The sequence below is a fragment of the Diorhabda sublineata genome, chromosome 3, assembly GCF_026230105.1.
Source record: "Diorhabda sublineata isolate icDioSubl1.1 chromosome 3, icDioSubl1.1, whole genome shotgun sequence".
Classification (NCBI taxonomy): Eukaryota; Metazoa; Arthropoda; class Insecta; order Coleoptera; family Chrysomelidae; genus Diorhabda; species Diorhabda sublineata.
The window spans coordinates 9,164,594-9,188,638 of record NC_079476.1 but is presented as its reverse complement, the minus strand read 5'-3'; the positions used below and the strand labels follow the sequence as shown (position 1 = coordinate 9,188,638).

The 24,045-nt window shown below is 31.5% G+C and overlaps 2 protein-coding genes across 3 annotated transcripts in view; one reads left to right on the top strand and one right to left on the bottom strand.

Annotated features, from left to right (window-relative positions):
- LOC130442172 (arrestin domain-containing protein 2-like) overlaps window positions 1–24,045 on the bottom strand; it is a 300,222-nt gene that overhangs the window by 179,490 nt on the left and 96,687 nt on the right. The gene's annotated exons all lie outside the window — the stretch shown is intronic.
- The window catches only part of LOC130442173 (golgin subfamily A member 6-like protein 25), a 31,097-nt gene that overhangs the window by 5,139 nt on the left and 1,913 nt on the right, over window positions 1–24,045 (top strand). The window lies entirely within an intron of this gene.

The window sequence follows — 24,045 nt, the reverse complement described above, 5'->3', positions numbered from 1 at the left end:
ATTATCCATTTCATTGAGGTTCTCTTTGGTAAACTACATTTTTTGTTTTTTGGTCTGACACAAACAAATCGGATGGTTTCCTAACTCGTGAACACGTAACGTATAACTGCCCATGTGAAAAACAATGATTTTCTAAATTTATCCTGCAAACACTAAGCGATTGGCCCTGCGACTTGTTAATTGTCATTGCGAACGCAAGGCGAACTGGAAATTGCAACCGTTTGAATTCAAACGGAAGATAAGTCGCATTTGGTATTCGAGGAATACATGAATTTTTACCTGCGTACTTTCCGTTAATAATGGTTGCCTCAATCAAATTCGGCATAAGTCTTTTTACCGAAAGTCGAGAACCGTTGCAAAGTCGCGGTGGATTCAAATTACGCAATATCATAATAACTGTACCAACTTTGAGCTGTAAGTTATGTGGTGGAAATCCTGGTAACTCCAGAGAGTTCAAAAACTCCGTTGGATAATTTACTACATCATCGGGATTTGTTATGGAATCAACGGATTTGTATGTCACGAAATCGCCAGCAATTTTTGATTTAATGGAGAAATTCAGTGCGTGTACATCATTGTTCTTTGCGGCAAGAATTGCTCGTTGACTTAACCAAGCATAATTCTCATAATTCTCACTAATGTTTGGGAAAACATTTTCAATAAGAGCTAATTGAGAGTCTACAAATCGGCAAAAGTCGTTGGTAAGAGTAATTAATCCAGATGTCGCATCTGGGACTTTTCCATTTCCAACAGCTAACAATTGTTTGGAAAATTGTGCAGCAACATTTTGAAGTTGAACTCTCATATTAGTGGTTAGCGATAATGTTTTTACGTTATTCCATAAAGGTGATGCCTTCAGGCAAGCATTCAATTCATCTGCAGGCGTTCCACGGGGAATTACTGGCAACGTCTGCCTGAACTCGCCTGCCAACAATATCACCAAGCCGCCAAAGATGTTGTTATTTCGCCTTCAGTGTGAAGTTAAGTGCTTCAAGTGATTTCTTATGTGCTATTGCGCACTCATCCCAAACAATGAGCTTGTATTGCATCAACAATTTTCCCATTGCACTGGATCAGGAAATATTGCATGTTGGAGTATCAATTGTGTTTAAATTGAGTGGCAACTTAAGCGCAGAATGTGCAGTACGACCGCCATCTAGAAGAGTCGCCGCAATTCCAGATGATGGTAACGACAAAGCTATGTCACATCTTGATCGACTTAAAATATTGGTTTGTAGTACATGCTATGTATCAGAGATGGCGCTGTATGTGAAAAAAGATTTTCCCGCTTTTCTGTTGAAATTTTTCCTGAATTTTCTTTGCTATAAACCTCACGGAGCCCGAGACCTTTCCAACGAATGTAAAACCGTGGAAATCGGTTTGTGCGTTCTGAAGTTATAGCGTTAGGAAGGAAAACCCGACTTATTTTTATATGATTTTTTTCTTAACTGTTAAATTTTAACCCCATGAATGGATATCCTTTTTATTTTCAATAAGCGTGGTCTGATTATAAAGTCGAAGTTTTGATTATGATTATAAAAAATTTTGGTGTATTTGAATAATTCCATTAATTCACTAGTCAGGAATGCGTTATATATTTTACTTCAAAGAGTCGTAATCGAATTGATTGAAGAATATTTGCCATGATTTGGTTACATATTAGTATTTCTTGCGTTTTCACATGACATAAACTTTTGAGTTGATAATGTACACAGTGGTACAGTGGTACACAGTGGCAGAAGTTTTTATTTTTTCCGCGTAATTATAAGAAACAGACTTTGTGAGCAAATTAAATCGTTTTCATAATTCATAGAAATAAGGTACCAAGATAATGTCTTCTTTTTTCTTACATCGATAATAATATAAGAAGTCTACTGATTCTCCATTCTTGCCATCGTTTAAGTAGTTTTCCATATGGAATTCTTCCATTTGGATTATTAATTTTTGCATTCATAACAAGTCTTCCATTCTTTTTATATGTTTGTTCCAAAATTCATATCTCTGTCTCATCCACTTTCCTTTGTAATGTAATACACTTTGTTGTTTAATATCTTTCTTCCGATTATGTCGTGTAGTTTTGCCTTGTATACTCATCGTCTGTAGTGTACTACTCGAATTTGGTCTTGATTTTTCTACGTATGAAATGATAGGTCTTAAAGTAGTTTTATACATCTTCATTTTACTTACTCGGTATTTAGGTATTTATTTTTCCAAACTTCTTATTTATCCATTTTGAATCCCTCTGTTTTGGACAGAGTTTCTATTATTTTATCTATTATCTAATTAAAGTGAGTCTCGTTTTCTGATTCCTGTGTTCTCATTTATATACTCTGTTGTTGTACATTCCACTTTGATTTTTGTTTTGCACTGGGTACTAATATCTTGTATTCGGTTAACTTGTCTATAATTTCTCTTAATATTTCTGAGACATCATTTAATCTCACTGTGTCAAAAGGCCTACTCATAGCGACAAAGTACACATACATAGGTTTATTGTATTCTAGAGATTGTTTGGATATCTATTTGATTATGAATATTGCATCGATGATGGACCTGTTCGTTTGAAAGCCGTGTTGTTCTTCCTGTATATGGTTTCTCTGAATGCTTTAAGAGTGATATGAAGCAGTGATATTCCTTGATACTTTTCTGCATGCGTTTTATTTCCTCGTTTTAAAATGGGTATTGTTATGCTGGTCTTTCTGTTTTTTTATGATGTTTTTAAATAAGGTTGATATTTCGGTGAATTTTATACTTCCGCAGTCCCCTCATTTTTTGGCTCTAGAAAATCGAAAAATCATCCGATTTAGATGATTTTTTTTTCAAAATCTTCGTTTTCACGGCGGGTTCATGGAAATAAAAAAATGAAAACTTATATTGGTTTCAGGGCTTTAAATGTTTATGAAAGTGCACTAATTCACGTATAATTGCTGATAACTCTTTTCCAAATAATCAAATGAATGATTTTTTTTTCATAATTTACACAAAAAAATAACAAATTGAAAAAAATTATACAAAATTATACAAAAATGTTGATTTATTATATTTTTCCAATTAAAAATAATAACAATGTCTCTTAAAATTGCCTTTTTCTCACATATAATCGTTTGTACCTTTTTTTATTAAGTAATCATTAAAGTTATATGAACAAAAACATTCTTAATCACTTCTTGTAATCAAGTGTACAATATTAAAAGTTAACGTTGAAAAATTGAAAGTTTTCACGATTAAAAAAATGGTATCTCACTAAGGTTGTCTGTTAAAAGAGAATTTAAAGTCATAAAATCTTCAAGTAGGATATTTCTTATATTTTTTTACATAATTTTATTGAAATCGGATGATTTTTCGATTTTCTAGAGCGTTTATAATAACATTTGAAGTCAGAAAACCATATGAAATCTTCAAGTGCATTAAAAAATGATTAAAGAGAACATTTTCCAATTTTTTCCCAAAATGTTCGTTTTTTTGTGTAGATTAACAAAAAAATGTGCTTTGTAAAAAAGTTAAGAACGATTATATGCGAAGGAGTGCGTTTATGATCACTTTTAAAGTCATAAAACTGTATGAAATCGCCAGGTGAGATATTTGCCATATTGTTTTCATAAATCTGCCATTAATACGAAGATTTAAAAAACAATAATCGAAATCGGATGATTTTTCGATTTTCTAGAGCCAAAAAACGAGGGGACCGCGAAAGAAAAAATTAGCATATTTTGTTTTGTACTTCCTTTCCTTTAAAATTTTTTCTTATCTTTTCATTTGATAGTTTTATGTCTCTATCATTGTACATGTTCCATTTCTTGTCCTTCCTTGTATATATTTCCAAAGTATGTTTCAGACTGTTCTTATGTGATTTTATTATTTCATATTGCATCTTTGACTTCGAGCTTGTTTTTTCTTAGGATTTCCCATATTCTTCTATGACAATGTGGTCTAGTCCTAACAATCTATCCTATAATTCTTATGAATTATTATCAATGATGTGAAGTTTTGAACCCATTCAACTACCTGTTCTAAGAAAACAAATCTGTTCAATTTGGTTCTAGTGTTTTCTATTTGTAAATGTGATGACGAGGAAGTTTTTGCATGCGTATTCATTGCTTTGTTCCCTGTAGTAATGTATACCGAAACTTATGAATCTGAGACTATTTATGGAGGTATCACCTTATTATACGTAGTATGTTGCATCTACATTCAGATTGAGTTTATAAAAGCTTAGATTCATCACTACATATATTTTTTTTAATTTATGAAAATAAAAAAATATTCTAACGAGGCTTATGGCAAAAAAGTGAGTTGTACTTATAAATAATACGAAGTGTTTTTTTCTGTGAAAATACAGCAAGTCATGCACTTTACAAAGGTACAAAAGTGTCTTTCACACATCATATACTGAAATACAAAGAAGTCCTAATTCTCAATTGAAACTGACAAATAACCACAATTTATTGTACTCACTAGTATAATAATCACGAAATGTGTTAGTTATTCTGTATTTCGAAGCCTACAATGCAGTTATTTGTTTAACCAGTTAGCGTATAGTTGGCCGTCTGTCATGGTTGGTCGGAAATAAAAGCAATGGCTAATGATAAATGTACTTTATCGATTACTGAATCATTTATGCAATAAATTAATGGAACATTATGAAAAAATAAAGAAGTAAATAAAGAAAAGTTTCGAATTATTGTATTCATTATCAATAATTCTATAATTATTTACCATCAATTGAATGAGGTGGCAATTTATTCAAATTCTGAATCGCACATTCTACCTTTCCAAACTTTTATAATCACCACACCTTCATTAATCAACGCTAGTTATGTTTTTAAACCTCGTTCAAAGTATTAGAGTATTTAAATTCAGAAATAAATCATAGTTACATCAGAAACCAACAAAAATGAGTCTTGGTCAAATTAGATTCGATATACATTATTTTTATAGAGCGTTCACGAACAGAAACTTCAAAATACAGGTATAGTAACACAAATATAGGATTTACAAAATCCACATACTCTGGATTGCATCATTGCATGCCAAAGATAAACACCTTCAACCATATTTCATAAACAGTGGTTACCATTGGCAATTGTTTTTTATATTATACTGTGGAAATTTTCTCTTATTAAACAGTTGTGGATGAAAAGAGTCATGGATCAGCTCCGTCTCGCCAAAAACGCGAAGTCGTGAAATTGCATTTAGAAAATACCAAAATTAGTTGCTTTTTAGGAGCTAATTATGAGCCAATACAACTTTTATATGTTACACCTCGGACGGTTCTACTTTCATAACACCTCTTTTCAATTCAATACCTCAACAATTAATGTATTGTAATTATTTTCATTGCATTGCTAGCATCACGTTTTCGTGGCATCGCAACTTTGAGTACCTAATTTTTGAACTTGGCATCTAATAAGCACATAAAAAGCCCCTAATTTGGGCATTTTCTAAATGCAATTTCCCGACTTTGCGTTGCTGGCGAGACGGAGCTAAATGGATCAACAATATAATTGATACTAAAAATATTAGGAAACAAATTCTAGCATTATGTATATTATCTTCTCCATTATTTGTTACAGAATTTAACAGGTTCTCTTCTTTTTAATCGTCGATCTGTAGAGTGCTGGGGCTACCTTCATTTACATCAATTTCTAATGTTCATACCATAATGGTCTCTTCTTCCCAATGAAATCCATAATAGTTCTATATTAAGTCTACCCCGAATTTTCGCATTTATCAGACCCCACAGCTGTATCCTGTGGGGTTTGATATCCCATTTCCATCCGCCAGCTCCCTCATTGTATATGATGTAATATTTTTGACAATGCCATTAGATATATCCATTTTCTAGTATTATATCCCATTGGAGGCTATCTTCTGCACCCTACCATATGATATTCAATTAAGAAAAATACGGATAACTAAACAAGCAAAGACAGGATGGAAACAGAAAACCTTTTTGTGATAGGTTGATTGGGGAAAATATGGAAATTTTTAGGTGAGATATAATTTTTTTAGGAATCACTCCGATATAAGACAAATTTTCTGCTCAGTAGGTTTGCCTGCTTTTTATCGGCCATAAAATTGAACTTAATTGTTTGGAATTGCAACAAACTGACTCAAAGTAGCTTTTGGGGTGCATTGACGAGGTGAGACTATGTTATTTCATGTCGTCAGCTAGTGAACAAGTTAGTCTCAGGTCCTAGGAATTGGATGATGCCAAGAGAGAAGTTTTCAAAAAAAGCTAGGAATTCTACAGGTTTTACAGGAGCTGAATGATTGTGTTTGTTCTTCACTTCACCAAGAAGAAGTTATAAAGTTGTGCAAGAAGTAATTCTGATGGTGACCTCAATCTTCAGACAATTTATTAGAACAGTCCAATTGAGAACAAGTAGATTTTCACAATTATTTGAGAATGATGAAAACAATGTACAACATTTCTTTCACTGGTTTCTCCTTTTGAGTCGGAAGCAAGATTGATATTTTCTGTTGGCTTCAGGCCTAGCTTCATCGTATTTCATTGCTAATTTGGCGTATTCTGCAACCTTCTTTATTATTCTTCACTTGTCACACTATCTTGACACAAATTGAACTGAGAACCAAACTAGTTCAACTGTAACTGAAATACCCTCATTACAGATTAACTATACAATTGAGCTGAGCATTGCAAACAGTCAGTTGAATCTGACCAGACTAACAAATGAAAACTGAAATTATTCTGGTACATGATCGGTACATGCAAAAATTCGAATTCTAGCGCCAGTAGTGCAAGAAGTAGTGAATAATTTATGAAATTTTAATTTTAAATATTGATTGATATCATCTTTTCAAATTTATAACGTTTTTAACGGGTTGACTATATCTATTACAGTATGTATAAAAATCATCAAGATTTATATTTTATAGGAAAAATTTTGTCATTTTGAGGAGAAGTTTCCGTCGCAAAATGACTACTTCGTTTCATGCTTAGCAAAAGTAACATTGAGATTGTAGAAGGCTTCACGTAGTTATTTTCGATTGCGGCAAATATCCAGTAATATCTTAGTATAAGTAATTTCCAAAATCAAAATAAAAATTTATAATTTGTCCTTATACGCATCAACAAATCGTAAACACAGCACTACCCTTTCTCGCAGTTTATAACACACATTAATAGTTCCGATTTCTCCACCTCTATACTTAAATATGATCTCTGATTTCGCAATTTAAATACCATCAAGTTCCGGAATACCTTGTATAATAGATTACAAACAATATGAAGGAATCAAGATAAAACTATAATTAATACAATTAATTATCTCTTGCATTTCGAAATTATCGTACTTTAGGGTCAAAAATGAATTATTTTATAAGTTATGATCATAATTATGTAAACATAAAAAAGCATGATGCTTGAAATATAAAAAATCCCATAAATAATTTCTTAATAGCGTATTCTTTCAACTTTATAATCATAATCGTTACGGTTTTTTTATTCATAGAAGTATCTTCCGCATTTAATGATTCAGAAGTATCGCTTTGGATAATTCAAAGCACCTGTCAAATTAACCGTAATTGATATCAAATTAAATTCAATTAAAGTGATTCGAAGAAATCGTTTTATAGTGATGTGCTCAATGAGCATAACATCTCGTTTAGATAATTATTAATAACATTGCTTACGTATTATTGTTGGTAAGCGTTATACTTAAATTGATGAGGTCTAGGGATTCACAAAATAACTAGATTATTATGAATGGATTCATAATAATTGATATTTTGTATCAGTTAAGTAATGTGAAAGTTTGGAATACGAGGGACTCTTGTAAAATTTATTAACAATTTGATTTGACACAAAATACATTGAATTGATAGAAAGTAAAGTTCTTCTAATTCAGATTAGATTACAAAAGAATGATTTGAGGGATGGTACTGCTACTTCATTTTCTACGCGAACACATCGAAATCAATGCTCAATCATTTAGTAATCAAAGTTGCGATTTAATAAATGGGAAGACAACCCACGGATTTGAAGGGATTCTTGTAAAAGCATAAATGGTTCATTTAATGATATATCTGGGGAACCGCCAAAGTTAATGCGAAGATCTACAATATGACGGAATGCGAAAGACCAATACGGTGTAGAATACCAATATGCTTAAAGCACACTTATTTTTTTTGTGGAAATTATGGTGATATGACCAGTTTGGATTTAAAGATTTCAAGAAGATTAATACTGATTAGTGATTTCTATATGTGTAGGCACTTTTATGTAGGGCAATAAGAAGTTAATTATTATAAATTATTACGTTTTACCTGAAAAAAGTACTTTTTTTGTTGCAATGGCAAAAAATAGTGAAAATATGAATTTGACACAATTGGTTTTGCTCCTATCTACCTTATTTTCCAATGCTTTTTCTATTGCTCTGTAGCTGATACCACAGAAAGGTTCAAGTCCCATGAAGGGCTTGTCTGTCCCCGCTTTAGCGAGCTTATCACCTATTTCGTTTCCTTCAACTCCGATTTCATGATATTAGAGCCTAAAGCTCTAATGGCTGCTTAGCAATCGGACAAGTATCCAAGCAGCCATTGGATTGAACTGGACACATTTTTCAATTGCATAAATTTCTGCTTGAAAATGCTTGATATTTAATGACATTTCTGTTCATTTCATGTATGGTGTTTTGATTGGGGTCTGAGGCATGTCTCAGGTTTGGTCATTATTTATTGACGGTTTTTCTTTGGTGATTCCGTCTCTAAATGGTGCTTTTTCTGCCACGCTTTCCACAACCAATTGGTAAAGCATTCATATTGGATAGATAGTTTTACTGTTACAAAATCTATGTGCGTATAAGAATTTCAAGTGACAGAGATCATTTGAATCATATGGTGATAAAAGTGACAATTTTTATTGGCATAGTTATTTTAATCATATTTCTAATCTGTGACTTTGGTAGTGAGTTTTTAAGCTAATAATACCAGATGCTAGGGAACTGAGTAGATGCGTTTCACACAGGATTTGCAAAATCTTCGTCCCCACGTCTATCTTGTATTGAAAACAATCTATTTGGATAAAGCGATTTCAACCGAAGGAGTGATATTTTGATACACTAAATTTGATCCGGAGAGATATAAATTTTTCATATAAAATATTCCGTTATTTATCATAATAGAGAAAAACCAGTAACCCTAATTCAAGAAAAAGGATATGAAAATGCGTACGAAGTAATAAATTGAAGAAATTTATATTTATACATAAATAATCTGTTATTTATTCAATTATATGCACGACGAACAGCAGCTAGGCGCCAGTCTCATATTTCAAAAATTTGTTAAATCATGAATAACTTAGCATTATTTTCTCCTAAATAATTGCGATTTGATTTTCAGTAAAGAGTTTAAAAACCAAAAAGGTCAAGATGATAAATATTATTCTAATCTAATCATAAGATTCATATGATAAATCTTTCACATTGTCATTTTATTACATATTTTATTATGTTTTATGATTCTTTCAATAACATCAGACCTCGGAATTCATTACATGCCAATTTATATGAATATTATAATATATATATATATATATATACATATATATACCAGAAAATATCCTAGAGTAGCATGAAAAAATCAACTAACTGAGGAAAAATCAAAGATAAATTGTATTCCAATGAAATCCGTTTATACTGTTAAAGCTTAATTTTACAGATTGTTCAACAATTCAAGAATCACTCATTCTAATGTATGAAACTATCAGAAACATCCTCATTGTCAGAGATTTTGTACTTAACGCACTTGAGCTCTTTTCAAATAATCCCTCTGTCAAATTTTTAACCAAAACAGATATAAGCTGCTTTGAAACCCTATTCTCTCTCCAATTAACTTCAATACATCAAAGTCGGAATAAAGAAACTAGAATATTCTATAGCTGTGGAACAAATATATGGAACAACCTTATCAATCTCGTTATCTACACTTCATTCTTCTTAAAACAATTCCTCCAATCTCTTCACCACAGAAATGACTGTCACAAGTTGTTAAACGTATTCATTTACGTTTAGAATTCCTCATGTATTGCAATCGACATCAGAAGATTAAGATAGATCTCTTTCGAAACTATTAAAATGACAATTCACCTCATATATCTTCTGCTGATCGTACCCAGCAGTATCTGGATACCTATGATCTCAAACTGCTTATTAAAATGTCAATATTTCTTAAGCAGTTTTAAACAAGATAGATACTAGAATATAAGGATATAACGATCATGAATTGGAAGAGACGTCGTTCTGTTCTAATAACATCAAATATAGTAAAAGACAAAAAAATTTTTAATGTCAGCAAAACTTTATTGGTGTTTTATGATAATTTCTTGAAGCTTGTTGAATAAACACTCATAATTCACTTTTTATTGACACTACAATTAAACGAACCACTTCGCTGACCGATGTGCGTGTCGATATCATCTTCAGATACTTAAGTTAATCTGAAGAGAGTAACTTATCTATAGAAACGTGTAATTGTAATTGTGAGTTATGGTGTAATTGCAGTAAACATTGTAACATATATGATATATTTCCATTGGTGACATTTTAAAATGTTAATTTGATTTTTTTGCTTCATCAAATTACTGTTTGTCGGCTTCCGTTCAGTTTCTATTTCTTCTGGGTTCCAATTTTATCAGCTTTTCCCTGTTTATTAATTCTCCTCTCCAAAATATGTGACAAATAGGCTGAGACAACAGGGAATTATCGGAACAACGTTAAAATCGACCTTATATGTGGCATATCCGACAGGTTCGCACGCGCACAAGGCACCATTAATTTAAGTTAGTGCCGTATTTTAATAACTATGAGCATTAGCTTTAATGTTATCAGCTTCACGTTTCTTTTTTTATGACTCATACGATATGAAAATCCAAAAGTTTTTGTTTTCACTATGAGGATGATATTCAGATAATTCCTCTTGGTAACGTGGCGAAAATTCTTTTGTAAAATGTTATTGAAAATATTCACTTCCTCTTTTATTCCGAAGTCACGTCTAGTGAAAGTTAATTCTGTTAAATTTTATTATATCGCTGTAGTTATGATCACGAAGTGACCTCGATCATCACCGGATTTAACCTTTCCTTGATTTCTCATGCGCTTATCTTATGATATTTATATTGTGTTCAGTTGTTTAGAAAAGCTGCTCCAGGGAAATAAAATTTACCTATTTATCTACCAGAGGATTTATCTCACAATAATTACTTATCTTACATAATTGCAAGTCAGGATGTATTGGAATCACACATGTCAAAAGAATTTAAATACGTTCTCTTTTCGTGAAATTCATTCACGTTATATATATATTATCGTCAACAATCTTGATTTAACATAATTGGAATTACATTTAAAACCATACCATATCAAAAAACAGCAATCATTAATTTCTAGTGTCATAATTTAATTACTCGGTAGAAAGTTGTTTGTATACACAGACACTTCATTAATTTCCTATCAAGATCAACAAAAGACAAGCTGAATATCATCATTATTTGTGTTCCAGTTGCATTGTGAACCAATTATATATCTCCTAAAGAGAAACTAATTTTCATTGAATATTTTGTTTATTTGTTCTGATCAACTGCAGGTAATACTGATTATTTTGATTGTGGTCTATAGATCCCGCGCGTGGTATTTGATTAATGAATTGTGTTGCTTCGGTAGCAACTTGAAGGTCAAATCGTATTTGGTAATTAAAAATTATGTCTTTGATATTTCTTAAAGTCAATTAGAATGTTTCATTTTTTATTTTTTTTTTCTGTTTTATTGTCTGTTTTCCCGAGGAATTTTATTTTCATTTCATTGTTTGATTTTGATTCAACGTCCACTTAGGTTTGAATTCAGGTATAGAGGATTTAGTTAATTGCATGTTGAAAGGCGATTAACACATTGACCGCCAATTTTACTGAAAATTTATCTATGTCACCGGCTATTATTTCGTAATTGGATGTGGAAGTAAAACAATAAAAATAGACTTTAATAAATTTTATTTTTCATTCAACTCTTAATATTTCTTTTTGGTTTGATAAGCAGTATAACAATTACCTACGGGTAATGGTAAACAACAGCTTTTACAAATATATCGAGTTTCGCTTCGTTTTCCCTTTGAATAGCATACTACATGATCTAGTCGGATTTGCTTTTCTGGCTGTGTCTATTTTTTCTAAGACTTGGTCTCTTACTTGTCCGGAAAGCCTGAAAGGTTTGTCTTTATAAGGAGCTGTTTTATAAATTCGAGAAGAGTCAGGTGCAATGCTACATTGTTTGGAATCCACACTTATCCATTCTCTAGATACTTCTAGTAGAAATTTTTTGTATCTTGTTTTATTTTCTAGCAGATAGGTACAGTACAGTTTATAAGCATTGAACAAGGTGCAGTTTATCAGAATAAATGCTAATTTTTTGTACCACTTTACAGTTTTTCGTAAAATAGTGCTGTTCGCCAAGTACTGATCTGCACGATCTACCATTTTCATATGTTTATTTTATTGCAATATGCAATTAGGTTTGATTGTATCGTCTATATAATTTTTTTTTCGATTTCCACTTGATTTCATGGAAGCATCATGAATCATCCGTACTATTCTTTTATCCTTCCAAGCAATAAGGATAACAGGTCCCTTCCGTAAAAAATTCATTTCTCCTCTGCGCAGACTTTTGGATCACGAGTTTACTCGTGACCGGTCAACAATCTGTTAAGAAGGTTTTAAAAGGAAAGAGACTTGGAATACCCCAAAAGGAGGTAACTTGGGATTCCTGGGATCAGAAATTATTGCACTTATAAATAATAGAGGGAGAACCCAGGAGTAGGACTATTATTGAAAATTTAATCTTGTTGAGACTCTTTTTCCATTAATTCTTACTTGCTTTTAATTTCCAATTTATTTTCGATATTTTCTCATTTGCTCATATATTTTGCACTATCTATCTATTTGCATTATTATATTTATCTAGACAATTCTTATATTTCACATTTTTTATTTTAAAAGAAAGAAACTTTTGGTTGTTCTTCGATAACATCTATATATTACTCTTCTAGGCAACTGATATTATATCAACTAATTGTTTATCTTTTGTTAATTAATGTTTATAGTTACTCTAATCAAACTCATCTCGCAAATCTATTAGATTTTGGCACTTTAATCTCCTTATCTCAGATCTGTATTTTATTAGTGGATTTCTGAGCAAATTACGATGCCCTTTGACACAATCACATATTTTTCACTATACTAATCTCCATCTTTACTAGTGGAATACTTAGATCATTTGAAATTACCTCATTGGGAACGAACCACTGAACGTTCACTTCAGTCAAAGCAATTTACTTTTGGTAAAATGATGTTTGTAGTAGCCCACAACTGGATAGCGTATGTCCAGATATACCTAAGGATTACTTTGTATAATAACCGTTTTTGGGATACAGGTAATTGTGATCTTCTGTCAATCATCCAGTAAATTATGTAATTTCAGACCAAGTTGTTTTGTATTTGCAGAAAGAAAGTTGCCAATTTAATGTACGGTCTATATTTGGGTCAAGATATTTGCGTGATTTAATTTTTTATTTCATTTAATTTTATGTTCTATTTGTGAAGGGTCTATGAACTGATTTATACTCATTTATTTTCATTCTCCATATTTTTTGTATACTGACCAATGCAGTTTGTAAGTTGTGAGGCGCTCTTGTTGGATCTACGTGTATAGGTCCTAATACAACTCCTTGAAGGACGCCTGCTTTGTTTGTATTTGATTACATTCATCCTGGTGTTCAAATAAAAAGTGTTTGTTTGTCAAGAGAGACTTGAGTACATGTCATAAAGCAGATTCTTTTGACTTTAGATAGTAGCCCCAAATGTAAGACTTTATCAAAGGCTGATGGTATGTCTAAGAATACTATATTTTCCCTTAAGGTGCTTGTTCATTTGATTTACTACTCTGTGAACTTATTTAATAATTCCGTATTTGTTTGTGAATCCGAAGAGATAATCCTAAATTAGGTTATTCAAATGGATAATTTTATGTAGTTTCTTCTAAAAATTTTGTCAAAAAGTTTAGAAAGAACTGGTAGTTAATAGGACGATACTTTTGCGACATTATATGAAGTCATTTTTTGAGATTCGGCATTCATAAAAAGATGACTAAATACTATAATTGAGTGATACAATAAAATTTAGTTTCTCATAGTTCACCATTGCCCCATTGCTCTAAACTCTCCATTTTTAGAAAGTAGCTTTTAGACAGACATATACTAGTACTACAAACCACTGTCGTAAAATGATGACTATTTCTTTTACCTTCTCGAAAATAAATTTTCTTAAACAATAGTGGATAGAAATTTACTTGTTTGCTCTTTTATATACAGTACGATTAAGGTATAGATTCAGCAATTCAATTTTTTCTGTCGTTTGCGAGTAATAATATCTGATAGGAAATAACTTCGGTATAATATGAGAAAGATTCCTAGAAAGTATTCAATTGAAATTCCGTTCAACGATAAAATTGAATACCTGTGAAAATCTTATGTATCTAATGCCTTATACACTAATTAAATCCTGATTCATTGAAATAATATTTTTTAACTATACCTATCCACATTCTATAGTAATATAATACCATCTGCCTCGAGAGTCCATTGTATTCATAAAATATGTTATGTATCTGACACTCGTGAAATTACTAATCAATTATGTCTTCCGTAGGTGAAAGCAGTTGCTGGTTAGTATATAATTAATTTGTTCATCACATTGTTTATATTCATCATGCATAATGAATATAAATCTTCTTGATTTTTTCTATTAGATTCAACAAGCTCATTTTTCATTTGTAAGCAAATTTATTGATAAGATTTATTGGAAAGTTTTCAATTTTGCTTTCGAATGTTTTTATATTTTCATTCTAAACAAATCTACATGAAGAGACATACTACTTATCCTATTGAAGGTGAACACCACTCAAAGACATGCATATATTTTTTATAAAATCGATAATTATTACATGACTTCGTTCAAATTAATACAGGAAATTAAAATTGACATGTATATCTATCTTTGCTTGCCATCAATAAAGTCGCTTATATTAGTAAAAATATGGAGATCTTTTGCATATTTTTATTTCTTTTTTGTTTTATTTTAAGTTAACCTAATCGTGACATCATGCGTATCAAATCAAGTTTCCTCTCCATGTTTTTGTTTCATCATATTGATAAAATAATGATTTTTCCAATGTGACTAATTCATTCAAAAATATTTCTTTGTCTTTAGTCAAGAGTCAAGAGAAATCTTCTCAAATTTGCTTGAGTTCAAGGTGTGTTAACAGTTGTAGGGACTCCCCCTGCATTTACATCGGTACACCATTGTCCACCTTCTTGCTATGTCATATGTTAATGATGATTGTTATAATAATAATAACCTCAAACTTTTTTTTGTTTTTGAATAATAATTGACTGAATTAAACATTATCAATAGGTATTTGGAATTTAACTTTAACCATCAAAGCACCGAATTAGTTGTTTGGAAATTACGGTACCTACTACAACTAGTCAAGAAAAAAATATTGCACTTTAACTGATTCAAAGGAATTTGAAATCTAAGAGGAATTTTCAGAATATCTGGTGTTATAGTCAGTGAAACAGTATATTCTTTTCTGTTTGTATAAAATAATCGCGCAATTTTCCTTTATTTTAGGCCGCTTATAACGCATGGCCCAATAGAATTGTGCACAGAATATTCAACCATTTGTTATTGTAATAAGTATTTTTAATGAAATTTTTTTAATTAGCTTAGTAACAAACGAAGTTGATAACTTAAATAAATGGAGGATCACTTGCTCCTCAGTTAGGTGTGATTTTCTGTGAATATCTTTAAATACCTATGACGACTTGAACATATATTTTGTTTGTACACGTTATGAGATAAAAGTGTCTTCAGTTGGATGGGTTATATTGTTTTTTTATCAGAAAGAAAGCAGAAGAGGATAAACCCTTTCACACTCGAGTGACCGCCATGTAGAGATGCCTATGGATATTGATCTAGAACTTCTGTAGGTGGTAGTGCATGAGAAAGACGTACTTTGGTAGCTGATTCCAAAGGCTTCCACTTATTCATAGAAAGAAGTCCCGATAAATTAACATTATGAGCGTCTGCAGGCGATATCGGTATTCATGAGACACTCCTTCCTGTCGGATAAAGTCTTGCAAAACCTGCTCTAGGTGGGATTATATCCACAGTTCGGAAGAATATTTGATGTGATAATATTGGTAAAACAGAGTCATGTCGGCAACATTTATTCTATACTTTGAACTGTCTAAGTTTATGGTCATCTCTGGATCGCCTATAAGTCGAATTACTCTCTTATGTGTCGAGCATCCTCAGGGTATGCTTGAGAGCCGAGTTCCAAATGTGCGAGCAATATTCCAAAGATGAACGAATCTGGACTTTGTAGAGGATTAGAAGATGTAGCTTTTTTATCTTAGGAAGAAATTCAAGTTTTTGTGAAGCTGTCTTAGCTAAATTGGGTAGGTGCCTATGCCAGAACATATTGCTTCCAATTTCAACACCCAACAAGCGAATTTATGAAATGGTGATATTTGATGACCAAATCCTGAACTGCAGCAGCCTAGGTCTTTGCTGCATTAAACTCGATTAGATTGAGTCCTCTCTAGTATGTTTTTAAGATCGGTCTTGATGGTGGTGATCTCTTGCTGCGTAAGAATTTGGTTGTTAGCCTAGTTTATTGTGATGGTTGATCTGAACGATGTTAATGTACAGGAGAAAGAGAATAGGTGACAAGATGCACTCAGGGAATAGCAGCGTGTATGTCATTTGTTGTAGCTAATTTTGAGTTGCACTTGCATAATGACAGGACGCTAGTTCTGGCAAAAACATTAGTCTACAAAGTAAGGTTCACGAACAAAATCAACTAATTCAGTGAGGTAGTTGTGATCTATTTTTGTTTATTATATTTTAAATTTTGTGCGACATACGTTAGCAACACATTAGGTGCATAAAAGCGAGTTTTCCTGTAGGACATGGCATATGTAAAAAAAAATATGTTGTCAATATTTGATACGCATAAAATTATGCGTATCAAATTAAACGTCACCTAATTATTTTTTATTTTTTTATTTATTTCACGCAAATACTTCAAACTTGTTGAAAGATTCGCTGAAATTATTATTGTTTTCATGCATTTCATGTATGATAAACATAAACATAAACATCCTAACATTGTCTAATATAATTACTTTTAGCGAATTGTCATTGGCCCCAATTATCAGTATCATTTTAGCACCAAATCAAAACATTCCTGCCGTAGGTGTCGTTTTAAATGGTTATCCAAACTCTCAACTACTTAACTACAAATAAGTAATATTTTTTGTTGGGAACACTTAACCACATAAATGACTCAGCGGTTTTGTTTGTGGCAAATAAAAATATTTTATCAGACCCTTTCATTTCTTCTTCTTTCTCAGTACACAGCGTGTGGATGTCGTAATTGGCGAAAATCATGTATTACTAGATGGCGCTGAATTTGGTTTCTACAGCGTTAAACCACAACACAACCTGTAAGCGTAGGATTTTCTCAATTTTCGTGATTCCCGTTATTTCCTAAACGTATTTTTGTGCTTAGAACACAAAATTAGTCTGAAAATGACGAACATTGAAGGAATCCTGTTTAACTTCATGGAATATATTGGAAACAGAAGCAGACCACAAAAAGGTTAAGTGGTTTCTAAAACGAGGCATACAATAGTCAATAGCTACAAACGTCAGGTCTAACTTCCCATCCTCATGAGATAACAATTAATGTGAATGTGTAGTTGAAGATTGAAAATGCATTTGTTCATTTACGAGAGAAAGAAACTTGAATATCTAAACGAAGCTACTAAAAAGGTCCACAAGAGTTTTATTGGCACTAGAAGAAGATTTTAACAACTAGTACATATGTAACACTACAACTTTTACCTCGTTTTTATTTGTTATTGATGTATGGTTGTTTTTATTTCAGAAAAGCTCTTTAAATGGGTATTTTATTTTACTATTCAGAGTATAATTTAAAATAACACTTTCTATAGTTTATATACATAACAACAAAATTAGTTCGTAATCTGGCTTTATTGTTCACTTCTATTGAAGTTTGAAAGAAAATTAACAGATGTCGCCAACTATTCGCGATTTTTGTTATATTGGTTATCAATGAGTTGAGGGTCTTTTGAATATTCCTAGTTCTTAAAAATCTTTCTTACAACGTTTCAACATTGACTTTAAATATGGTATATAAGAAACGTGCTGGATATAAATTCTTCTTAGTCTCTTAACATCATTTTATGAAGAACACTACTCAAAAATGAAACAATATCGCCGAATTTAGACAATAGATATACTCCGAGCGCTATAAAACTGTGTAATCATTCAATTTAGAAATAAAATAATGGGAATCGACTAACCAGGAGTGCTCCACACAACAATTTCACATTTCAAGGCTATGTTTTTGACATCACCTAGTATTACAATTGTATAGTTTATAGTGTGAATTCATTCTTTTTTAGTTTGATTCATTTTCTTGTATCTTCTGCAGTGTTTTGTCTTCTGTTTATAGAATTCTCAGCATGTATAATAGAACATTGATTTTTTATAATTTTCTGGTTTTTCGATGATAAAGTGAGAATGAGTTTTTTGTTTTCATATCAGTTTTATTAATAATACGAGTACAACAAAAATGGGAACAATTTCCACAAATTGTCGAGTAGAAATTCAAAAATATGCTCCCATTCTATGAAAGTCATCAACTTTATAATAATTAATAAAATGGCCAAAGAATATCTTTTTCTCACTTTTTTTTTAAATTTCATATTAGAAATGGAAATACCTATGTACGAGGGTTGTCTTAAAATCATCCGATTGCAACCTCTCAAATATCAGCACTTATCATATGAAATTGGAAAACATATTTGCGTAAGCCTTGGGAGATTCTCACTAAAAATTTTGCTATTTCGAATGCATAGTTTCTATTTAACAATCGTATAAGTGGATTGAAGCTTCCATTTGTCTGCCTACGAAATTTTGAGAAGAGTTAAACACTATACGGAGACTCTCCATCAATTACGACTCCGAAATTTAGAGTCTTATTTTTAACGTGGCCCTATCTGATTACGAGCACTGGCGAAAACCCAGCGATACTACGAGAAAAAGTTTCACCTAATGCTATTGGACCATGGTCGAGCTGAGGATATAAAGGTAGAAGAGGCTATTGGCATATGAAACATTTTCTAGGTCTTAATCCATAACTGAATATGAAACCTGGACAATACATTTCTCAAACGAAACCAGCCAAGACAATTGATTGCAAAAGGGCAAAGACGCAGAAAAACGACTGCATTTGAAGAAGTAGAAAGTACTTCTCCCTCAAGTCAACGCACCTTCTCTCTATTCGGTGATTGCCATGGCTAATATTCACGAACTGGGAGAAAGACGACAACTTTTAGTTGGAAGGGTTTAAAAGGTTCAAGCATCGCTAGATAAACTGAAATAGATTATATTGAGAAAGAAAAATGATTAAAAAGAAAAGGTCTTGTTTTTGTGTACAAAAAAATCAAATTGAGGTGATTAAAAACAATTAAATTTTATCATCTTCATATTTCTTAAACTCAATTTATTACAAAAAATGAAACATTGAGTTGAAAGGATTTTCTTTAATATTTTTTTATCGAGATTACTTATTTAGAAATAAAATCTATATAACTCAATTAGGATATTAATTGACATCACAAACATAAACTATGAATGCGTAATTTTTCATTACATTAGTTGAGCTTTCTTCTCTTATTTATTCTAATTTGAAAAAAAAAACTGAACTAAAATGGTTGTATATTCAATAGTTTCGCAGTGTAACAAAATTTTTAAATTTATACCTAGGAACATACTCGCTTTTGTATAAATACGCTGACAGTGCTTGCTTCGTGGGTTATACACACGAAACCGTTAAAAGAAGATAATTAATTATATTATTAAGTAGAAGTGTTTCATTTCATGGTTCAACTTTTCTGTTCTTCATCAGAGTGTGTGCAGAAACTAGCTGGTTGAGAGAAATTGAATGCATTTTCGGTCAACTTGTCAAATGGTTCCTATCGAAGGATCATGTGAGTTCATTCATCTTTGCAATATAAAAGAACTTTCAAGAAAATATCTTGAAGAAGTATCTAAATATATCTTTCATACCAACAGTGCCGCATTCAGATGATATCTATATCCAATATCTAAGCAACTGAATAGTGAATAAATCTGGCAGCTTTCAAGAAAACGGTGAAAAGGAAGATAAAAAGGGGTTGAAGAACCTTAAAAATGAACCATTTGATTACTCGCTTGCAACTAAACAATAGGATGAGAGACATAGAATCAGAAAACGATATATAGGATTTAGTTCAACATTAATAATCCAATCTCCTTGCGTTGAATTGGAAGTATGTATGAGTATACAAAAATATATTGGCAACTTTCCATTGACTAGTTGAAGTTAAATTAAACTTTAAAATTTCGCCCAAAACATGTCTTTGAATAAATCATGTGCTCACACATACAAAACTGCTTCGTTTGAAAACGTGTAAAATATCATTGGTGAATGATGTTTTAATGACGGTTATCTTAGAAGCCATATGCTATAGGGATCGCGAACTATCTGAAATATCGCTGGTACTTAGAGGAGGAAGAAACTGCAGACCACATTATTAATAAGTCCACACCACTAAAACGTTTGGGGTTGAAACTCATGGGTAAGTCTGGCAGTTTTCCCAGTGGTGCTGAAAGTTTCAAGCAATGTAATTAAGTCATTTGCGCTTACTCAGAAATGATATCGATTGAGAAAATGTGGTTTCCAAGAAATAGTTACCAAGTTATCAAGAATAATATAAAAAACTGTTAAATGTGACCGTTCACTTGATCTGAACATTAAACGATGCAACGGTGAAAAAATTTTTCTCAACCAATCAAGCAATTATCAAAATGGTATTCTGAGATTTTGAGAAAAAAGTTCCCGATTGCGTAAGTCTTTAGATATCAAAAAGATAATTGAGGGTTGAGCATTTATACTGTGACTGAATATTGTTGGACACCTGGACACATTTCGTTGCAGTCACAGAATATTTTTGAAAGCAATCAAAAATGCAACGTCATAGAGAAAGTTATACTAAAGGGAAATGGACTGGATTCAACCAAGAGAAGCTGTTTAACAAAGATGTAAACCTAGGTTTTTATAAAACTTGAAAAAATTATTGTTACATCATGAAATTATTATGTGATATAAAGGTTTCAATTTTATTAATTTGATGTTATTTCTATCACATAGACCCGGAATCGCGTTAGAGAACTTACGATATTTGTTGACTGTAGTTTTGTTCTATGTAACATAAAAGCCGTTGCGCCATACACTAGAGCTAATAAAAGATTATTCTTAAGTGCCAGTCCACGTTTCAGTATCGAAGACAATACATTAAATAATCACAAACTTGTACATGACGTAACCACTACTTAGTTTGAGAATAGTAATGATATATATAGTTACTTTCATAATGCCACACTATAATAGTGAAAAGGGTTGTGTATAAGATATACAAATATAAACGCCAATCTTTATTAACGAGATCTTGAGCTTGAAATAAATCATTCATTCTAATTCATAATACAATAAGTAATGTTTGCACTCTATTGTAAATTGACGGTAAATATTAAAAAGCACTTAAGTACTGTTGAGAATCGGCAATAGAAGTATTATTATAATTAGTATGAAATTGTCATGTACTAAAACCTTTTCTTCGGTATATCGTGTAAATTGAATATATTTGAAAGAATAAAAGCCACGTCCAATGGAAAATATGACCGATTTAGGTGGACATAATTCTGGAATTTGTTCATATTTAACCTTTTGGGTCCATGATTACTTTCCTACATTTAATTTTTGAAGTCCTAGAATACGAGAAAAATAATACAAGAAAGCTAATTATCGACTCGGAGTGGAGTGAACCCACTAATAGATTTATTTTCAGCTGTTCAGCTGTTCAGAAAATTTCAGCTGTTGCTGACTACATATTATATGGTTTTTTTAAAAATATAAATAGAAGATTTTTATCTGCTCTGAGTTCCAGCTGTGCAAATATAAAAAAGAAAAAAATGTACGAAATGAGAAAAACTTCACTAAAAATATTAATCATTCTCCTTTAATTTCTTATTTCTTAGACCTTTTAATATATTAATCCTTCTAAATGAATAAACGCCAATTGTTTGGTTTGATTTTGGATATTTGAACAAGACAATACAGTTTTCATGTTTTACTTCTGCATAATCAATGAACGTATGAGTACTCTGCTGTAGTAATCTAGTAATGGAGTTCAAAAGTAAACTACATATAAATATTTTGAATGGTGAAACTTATAAAGTGATCGCTGATACATGAGAAACAGGATTTTCGTTGGGTGGTCATGGACTAAAGATACGCATTTGTTATGGAATTTATGGCAGGTGAGGAGTCTGTGCATATTGTTATGCATGAATTTGTACGCTGTTGTGGATGTTTAAGCACTTGTAGTATTGCGAATAGTTCACCAGTGTGAATACTACAGAAAGATTTTATAGGATACGAGCGATTCTAGTGATATTACAGAGCATCCAACTCTAACGTCCGTCTTTGAGGCATCCGTGTAGAGGACCATGTACTTTGTATACTTATTTTACTTTTGTAATCGAATTTTATTACGACACGAACACAAAATTTTAATTTTTTTCCAAATACCTTCTCTCTCTCCGGTACAAACTTGGACACAACGCATCCAGCAGTTCCCATACCGGAGATATCTCGTTCTGTTAGCCATATTTCTTTCCAGTTCGAAGAACTTGTTGAGCTAGAATAACCAACCTTAAAAATTACCTTAAGCAGATCTCGAACATAAACTTAATTTGACAAATATTTATGGATAAAACACTTACTGAATTACTGAATCGCTAATAACCAGTATACGGTTGATGCGAATTTTGTAATAAAAAAAACCTGAACATTGCGCCTCGAATATAATGAAACAATAGTGTGGTTCTCATTCTCAGTTTTCTAGCCATTGGATTTTGTCTACGTAATCTCTCGATAAGTAGTTATTTCAGACTTTTTCTTGTATTTTTGGTTTATTTATGCAGCGCCTATTTTCTTATATAATAGATATATGAAGTGTAGAGGTCTTCTATGCTATTAGCTGTAAAATATATCCAAAATCTCCACCTACATAACATTACATCAAAATTTCCAATTATTATCACTCATTTAATTAGCTCTTATTAGAAGCTTTATTCGTTATCGTTATCATTACTCAATTATCGTCATTTTGAATTTATGTAATCCACTTAAGTAGTTTTTGGGGTGACAAACTTTTTAAACCCCTTGTAGGTTGCTATAATTTGCCGCACTCGAATATAATCAAAAATTGAAAATAACTATGTGAAAAAATAGTTTTATCAATATTTTTCATTGACATAGGATTCATTCAAAAACAAAATATATCTTCATGGATCAAAAGGACAGAGTATCAAAATTGTCCACCAAAGTTGATCAAGCTCCAGCAACAATTTTTTGCTAAGACAATATTGTTTTTTACATATAAATAATTTTTGAGGTCAGTTGTAATGAAAAAATCTGTGCGTTAAGGTGTTTCGATGTTGATTCTCGTTTACAATAATAATCATAATCGCTTTTGTTTTATAAATTGTATTTTTTCATTGCAAACTATCGTTTTCAAATGTTAGTAATTTCTTCTTTTTTCTTGCTTTATACCTAAAACTATTTTTATGGAGTGAATAATAACTAATTAAAATGAAAAGGAATAACTACAATTTGTTCGTTTGACACATAGAAGTTAAATTATTATTAAGAATATTGGTAAAAACTTATGTTTTATTTAACCTAATTGGGAATGAAGACTAGAATACTTTTTAAATATTAAAATAACATATTTAAAATATTCCAATTCTCTTTACAACTTCGCCATCATTTCATTTCG